Below are 7,750 nucleotides of genomic sequence, written 5' to 3'. Positions count from 1 at the left end.
CACTTGTGCTGTACTCTGCTGGCAATACTCGGCCCTCATTCAGGGTGGTTGCGGTTGGTGGGTGTCCCTTTGGTTGATGCCTGGCAATGTGGGTGGATTGATTTCCTGCCTGTTGGGCCCTGTCCGGGGCCTCCCCTGTGTAGGGCCACAGTGTCGCCGGACCCTCCCCGTCTCAGTTCCAAGGTCTTACGCTGCAATATTATTGTGCTGGGGGTTTGGGTCAGTTCTCCTTCCCCACGAAGTTCTCCTTCTCCACTATAAATCATTGTTGATATGAGGAATGCATTTTCTGAATTTTCCCAGTCTTCTCCCATTTTAAACTTCAGGAGGACATGAGGTCGTGGTCCACACCTGCGGAGTACCTGGTTTGTGGGTCCCGTGGGCCGTTGCTGTCCCTGTCCTTGTCCATCTGGTCATACTTCTGACCTAGTCTAATTTTAAATAGACTCTGGATTTAGCCCAGATAAATGTATTAATTATTCCAATTGGACTCTTAATATCTCACCCGGCACAGCCAGAAGAGGACTGGTCACCCCTCTGAGCCTGGGTCCTCTCTAGGTTTCTTCCTAAAATTCGGCCTTCTTAGGGAGTTTTTCCTAGCCACTGAAATTCAACACTACTGTTGTTTGCTCCTTGGAGTTTAAGGCCGGGTGTCTCTGTAAAAGCACTTTGTGACAACTGCTGTTGTAAAAAGGGCTTTATAAATAAATTTGATTGATTGATTGAGATGTCAGCTCCAGAGACTTATCTTTCCAGTAGAAGTTCAACACCGAGGACTTAGGGCAGGCACTTGGGGTGGGAGGGAATAAACTTTCGAAGGCCTGCGTTTTTACCCCATATTCCAGTGATGAAAATATTATTAAACGACATTTGTTGACGTGAACAATGGCTGCGATGGTTTTCTTCATCTAGATCAAGAAAAGTAAATCGCCCTGGTCATACTTTCTTACTGTAATAGTTTGTGTTTTAGGCTAGCTAGCTTAAAAAAGCTACTTAGTGAAAGGGTATTGAGTTTGTTATAAACAGCCAGCCAAGCATTAATGTAAAAAGAAAGTTGCTGTATTGTCATAGCTAGGCCTATTAAATGTTAAACTAGTCTGTATTTCAGTTATGTATGCATTAATACAACTTTTCCTTTTAATCATCATGTGCTGTCACTAACTATCTTTGAATTTTCCAGACTTTCCAAGTGTTATTCCCTGACCAAGTATGGCAACTAGCTACTGTACCTAATTTGTTTATTTTGCTTGTAACGTTTATCTAATGGATAGCTGTGTTTATCCAATCATTGGCTCTCAAATTGAGGGCATCAAGAAGAATTGTTTTTAAATAAATATTAAACCAATCTTATTTATATTTCAGATTTAATGACCAGCAGTTGTTTCATTTGGTACCATTAAATGTGTGATATCAATATATTATGGGGTGGCGGCTGATAATATTGAAGTGTGGATTGGCATAACCGTTTAAAGTAGGGCCATGTGTTTTTGGCATACACTTCACAACAAAATCCATGGGCCTGCTCCTCTACAATATCAATAGGTATATGTTAATTAAATCAGTGAACATACTTTTTATTAGGGTGGAAATAAAACATGCTCAAATTTACACTTTAACTTTAAATGGAGAGATAATATTTAAACAAATAAAGGTAAACTATGTGGTGGGATATGGTCTCAGTTCGATTAGCTCTGGGTGGCCTTTTCAGAGTTCCCTTTAAAGCAAAACAAGTTTGAATGAATAACACGGAGTTGTAGAAAACCGACTGAAAGGGGCCGTGTGTGAATACAAACCGGGTACTACATATCATACACCTAAATGGTCCTGAATTCATTCACCTTATGCAACAGTCTCATAGGAGTTTTCTTCCATTTCTTCTACAAGGCAGATCAAATAACAACACTGTATCTTTTCAACCGCAAAAGGCGTGGGCGTCACAGTAGCCTTTTGCATTGAAATACATTGGTAATCTCCCGTGACATCAACATTTTATCACGCGGTTTTCCAACACCTGATCAAATGATTTCAAAACCCTAAAGAGTGAAGACAGAGAGAAGCAGCCTTGCAGTGGAGTGATAGGGACTGAGAGAAAGTGATAGGCAGGGGACACAGAAAGGGGATGATAGAGCAGTATTTCGCAAATGCCAACCTTTTGACCCTTGTACCAATCAATGTTAGTTTACAGCGGCCGCTGGAACGTGATGTAAATTTCTACCGAAAGGAAGTGATTTACCTCACTCTGTGTTGCATAACAACCTCTCTTTCCTCAGACCTACTGTGGTAGATACTGTAACTCGGCATTGTATCAGAACAACCTGACATCTCTCCCGTCAACAAAGACCTCAACCCCCACCCTCATCGGTTGTTATCCCGCACTGTACTATTTTGGGCTGTGATAAATGAAGACCTCGCCCTATGTCCCAATTTACACCCTGTGTTGGGAAGAGGATGCTGTTTAGGAGTCATCATTTGTAGAACGGGGAAGGTGTGCGCTGCCTGATAATGAAGAAAATATTTATTGTTATGCACGAAAAAGGGAAGCAACAGGGAAAATAAGACGCTCATATTTCTCTGGAATGTTCCCCTCATTCCTCTCTCTGGCTGCCTCTAGCAGCCGTTGTAATCATTTCCCAAATAGGCTTTTATGGGTTCAGTTTTTCATTTGACTGTTTCGTGGAAAAGGTCTATTAGAGGATAGAAAGGAGTCGATCTTGAGGTAGAGTACATTTCACAATGAATCACCGCTTTGGACCATTCTGCTAAGTAACATTCACGTTGGCATTTTGCAAAACCCACGTACACTCTACTTAGATATTTACAACCATTTACATAGTAAAATCAGATCATTCTTTTTGGAGGAAAAAAAATCTAGATTTTGCATCACATTTTGCTTGACCCGAATGCGGTTCATTTATATTGCATTGATTTGATAATCTACCACTTTCCTTTTGATATTACACAGTTATATCCATAAATAGAAATCTAGCATAGATACTTTATAAACTGTTCTGCTATAGATTCTGAAACGTATTCATTGTAATGCGAACTACAGGTGTTTTTGTAATTAATTCCCCTTCCATACTGAGATACTATTTACCTGACAAGGTTTGACTGAGTAAGCCACCATAGTTCCCTATTTCTAATTCAATTTGTCCCATGCATCCACTCCCCAGACACGCAATTTATTAGGTCACAATATAAAGATGAAGCTGAGGCTATGGTCCCAAATGCCACCATATTCCCTGCACAGTACACTACTTTCAATCACCGCCCTTAAGGACCTTGTCAAAAGGAGTGCACTGCAAAGGGAATAGGGTGCCATTTGAGAAGCACCCTAAGGGCCTGACTCTGTAAATGAGGGGGTTCCCCACATGTAAAAGGACTGCAATAAAAGGTCAGATAATTAAGTCCCCGTGGAGATGTAACTGATGGTCTGCCCTTTTCGCACGACATAACTGAGTCTGACACGCATAGTGTAGAGTGTCCCAAATGGCACACCAATCCTCATGTAGCACAAAGGGCCCACAGGACCCCTAGTCAGTGACAGTGTGTACTATTTAGGGAACAGCACGCCAATCGGGATGAACTCACAGTGTCTACCAGAAAAAAGAAATCTTGCATTTCTCACTAACTGCCTAAAAGCCGGGGTTGACAAATGTTAGATTTCTACATGCAGTTATTTGGGGGAGGGGATTTTTTCCTCTTGATCTGTGATTCAACTGTGGCTCAGCTAGCCCCTGGTGTCTGTTCCAAATGACAACCTATTCCCTCCTTAGTGCACTAGTTTTCCCCCATAGCTCTATGAACCCTGGTCAAAGTAGTGTGCTTACCTATATGGAGAATATGTTGCTATTCAAGAAAGCCCTATTGTCAATACTATGCCCCAGCAAAAATACCACTGCACCCCTTGGCTTTGTACTGTGTTTAGAAGCATCAGATTGACTGAAACTGATTTTTTTTGCTTTAAGCCTTTCCCAAACCTTAACCATTAATTTAAATATTCAGAATATATAACTTATATAATATACAGCTCCAGAAAAAATTAAGAGACCACTGCACCTTTTTCATTCCTTTCCAAAAACGTTTTTTGGTGCCAGGACAGTAGTGGAAAGGAAAGAAAAAGGTGCAGTGTTCTCTTCATTTTCTCCGGAGCTTTATATACTCTTATACTTTACCCTAACCCCAGCCTTAACCATAACCCTTAACTCAGAGGAATTCAGTGTAATTATATATATTTTTTTTACGGAAGATTTATATAATAACAATAATTTATTATTTATAAAATAATAATTATACGCATGGGACAATAAACATCTTACTGAAAAAGATCAGCGGATTATCTTTCGCATCATCAACATGTACACTCACCTAAAGGATTATTAGGAACACCTGTTCAATTTCTCATTAATGCAATTACCTAATCAACCAATCACATGGCAGTTGCTTCAATGCATTTAGGGGTGTGGTCCTGGTCAAGACAATTTCCTGAACAAACTGAATGTCAGAATGGGAAAGAAAGGTGATTTAAGCAATTTTGAGCGTGGCATGGTTGTTGGTGCCAGACAGGCCGGTCTGAGTATTTCACAATCTGCTCAGTTACGGGGATTTTCACGCACAACCATTTCTAGGGTTTACAAAGAATGGTGTGAAAAGGGAAAAACATCCAGTATGCGGCAGTCCTGTGGGCGAAAATGCCTTGTTGATGCTAGAGGTCAGAGGAGAATGGGCCGACTGATTCAAGCTGATAGAAGAGCAACTTTGACTGAAATAACCACTCGTTACAACAGAGGTATGCAGAAAAGCATTTGTGAAGCCACAACACGCACAACCTTGTGGCGGATGGGCTACAACAGCAGAAGACCTCACCGGGTACCACTCATCTCCACTACAAATAGGAAAAAGAGGCGACAATTTGCACGAGCTCACCAAAATTGGACATTTGAAGACTGGAAGAATGTTGCCTGGTCTGATGAGTCTCGATTTCTGTTGAGACATTCAGATGGTAGAGTCAGAATTTGGCGTAAACAGAATGAGAACATGGATCCATCATGCCATGTTACCACTGTGCAGGCTGGTGGTGGTGGTGTAATGGTGTGGGGGATGTTTTCTTGGTACACTTTAGGCCCCTTAGTGCCAATTGGGCATCGTTTAAATGCCACGGCCTACCTGGGCATTGTTTCTGACCATGTCCATCCCTTTATGACCACCATGTACCCATCCTCTTTTGGCTACTTCCAGCAGGATAATGCACCATGTCACAAAGCTCGAATCATTTCAAATTGGTTTCTTGAACATGACAATGAGTTCACTGTACTGAAATGGCCCGCACAGTCACCAGATCTCAACCCAATAGAGCTGTGGTGGAACAGGAGATTCTTGACCTGGATGTGCATCCCACAAATCTCCATCAACTCCAAGATGCTATCCTATCAATATGGGCCAACATTTCTAAAGAATGTTTTCAGCACCTTGTTGAATCAATGCCACGTAGAATTAAGGCAGTTCTGAAGGCGAAAGGGGGTCAAACACAGTATTAGTATGGTGTTCCTAATAATCCTTTAGGTGAGTGTATTTTACATGTATTTAAAGATGAGTTCTCACACAGTCATAATACACTACAATTGATAGTTTGGTCTGATTATGTTACTTTGAGTAACAAACTTTGCACATTCATTTGCTACACTCAGAATTGTCTGCAAAAAAATTATCTGCAAAAATGTTTCTATTAATACTGTCATTATTTACAATTCCAACCTTAATGGAAACCTGCTCTAACATTTCCAAGTTTAGTTTTGTGTTTCGTTTCACAGAGTTGACTACATCAACCAAATACCATAATCTCCTAAAAATCTGTATTCTGAATTTAATTGACATATCTCATGCTGTTATGCTGTCGACTGACTCAAGGGGTTGCATGTTCAATCCCAGTATAAGACATTATGTTTTTTAAGCCTTTCCCAAATCTTAATCTTTAATAACATAAAATAAAGGCCTTCCCCTAGTCTGACCTTCTAGTATTACCCTCTAATCTGACCATCTAATCTGACCTTCTAGTATGACCTTCTAGTCTGATATTTTACTCTGACCTTTTAGCTATGTTAAACTTTCTTTGCACATTTGGTCAAAGATAAAAAGGCACATTTTGCCAGACCGCGTAAGAGCAAATGACCGCGTAAGAGCAAACTGACTGACTGACTGAGTGACGGACAGACTACCCCTTGTTAAAGAGCGCAGTGATTAGAGACGTAGGACTACAGATAAACAGGTCCTGTGTTTGCCTCCCGTCACTGTTAAAACACATTATGCCTTAGCATCAGTTCAGGACTAGCTACCACCTTCAGTAGCTATATAATAGGAAACCTAAAATAAAACAGTTCTGGTGGGTATTAGGATTTTTTCAGGATAGACAAACACTTTTCTGGCTACATGATTCTTTCTTCTTTTAACTTGATGAAAAAGTCAGTTATTGTCACCTATGTCGATAGATACTGTATCAATGTCATTCACGAAAGGCTAATTAGCAATTAAAACGGCCAGTGGCAAAAGAGGATTTGTTCAGGATATACGAAACCTTCGCTGGCTAGAACCTTCAGTTAGCTACACTATAGGAAGCCTAAAATGAACTGTTTACTGTTATATTGCGACTATTTCTGGTGGATTTTCGAATTATTTCTTAGGATATGTTCAGGATAGACAAAGACTTTGCTGACTACACGATTCTCTCATCTCTCTCATCTAACAGAAAAAGTCTGTTATCGTCACCTATATTAAAACAGTAGTAATTGTATCAATGTCATTCATGAATGGCTAATAAGCTGTTAAAACGGCCAGTGGCAAAAGCCATACAGTTCATAGATGCTATTTGTGGTGGAGGAAAACTTAATTAGAAATGTTACTCAGTTTAACGCTGTGGTAAATGGTGTCTAACGAAAACTTTACTTGATGTTAATGCATGACAAAATTGTATAATGTCAAGAGGCTTTGACACCCATCAAATGGTCAGCTCAGTGGCATTGTGATTAAAGGCACAGTCTTTCACGTGGGCGATCCAGGTTCGAATCTCAGGAGAGCAACGACGATTAACATTTTTAATTGTGGACTGGCTGAACTAGACTTGCCTGGTTTTTTGTTTAACCGCTCTAACATCGCTTTTCAGATCCATCTGCACCCTGCTCACTAATCCATTATAGCAGTCAGCTGTGTTTAAAAAAAAATCTGATCTGAGCGTGGTCGAGGTCTTTGAAGGCATCCACGATATCAACGCCTGGTGAGTAAACCGGGCACCACATTCCATTTCACTGGCAGATCCTTCCTGGCGACTCGGCTGTCCAGTCGCGTCGCGTCAAACCAGGTCACCTGGAAGCACACAGTTACAAGTCTTACCTAATTGCTTACACTAAAACGGCACACGCCTTCAGCGGCGAGGTCACCAACTCTGTGATAAAAACCAAGATGGGACACGTCCTCTAACCACCTCCATGTATCAAATTGAGTACATCCAGCAGATGAATTCTGCAAGTCCCTCAGCGTAACTGCTCGGATTGGTAAATACAGCCGCAGGATACCAAAGGGAGGGAGCCTCAGAGCCATCTGCCGGCTCACCTATTATGTGGCACTGAGAGGCCGCCGACCTCTTTCGGTAATTTTCTTCCGCGGGTGGTCGGGGGTTCGGTGGTGGTGGGGTGGGGTACAGCGGGGGAGCGTCTTGCGGAGCCTGAACCTGGGCATTCAACCAACTAATGAATCCGGC

Source organism: Esox lucius, chromosome 5, assembly GCF_011004845.1.
Source record: "Esox lucius isolate fEsoLuc1 chromosome 5, fEsoLuc1.pri, whole genome shotgun sequence".
Taxonomy (NCBI): domain Eukaryota; kingdom Metazoa; phylum Chordata; class Actinopteri; order Esociformes; family Esocidae; genus Esox; species Esox lucius.
This window is presented reverse-complemented; position numbering follows the sequence as displayed.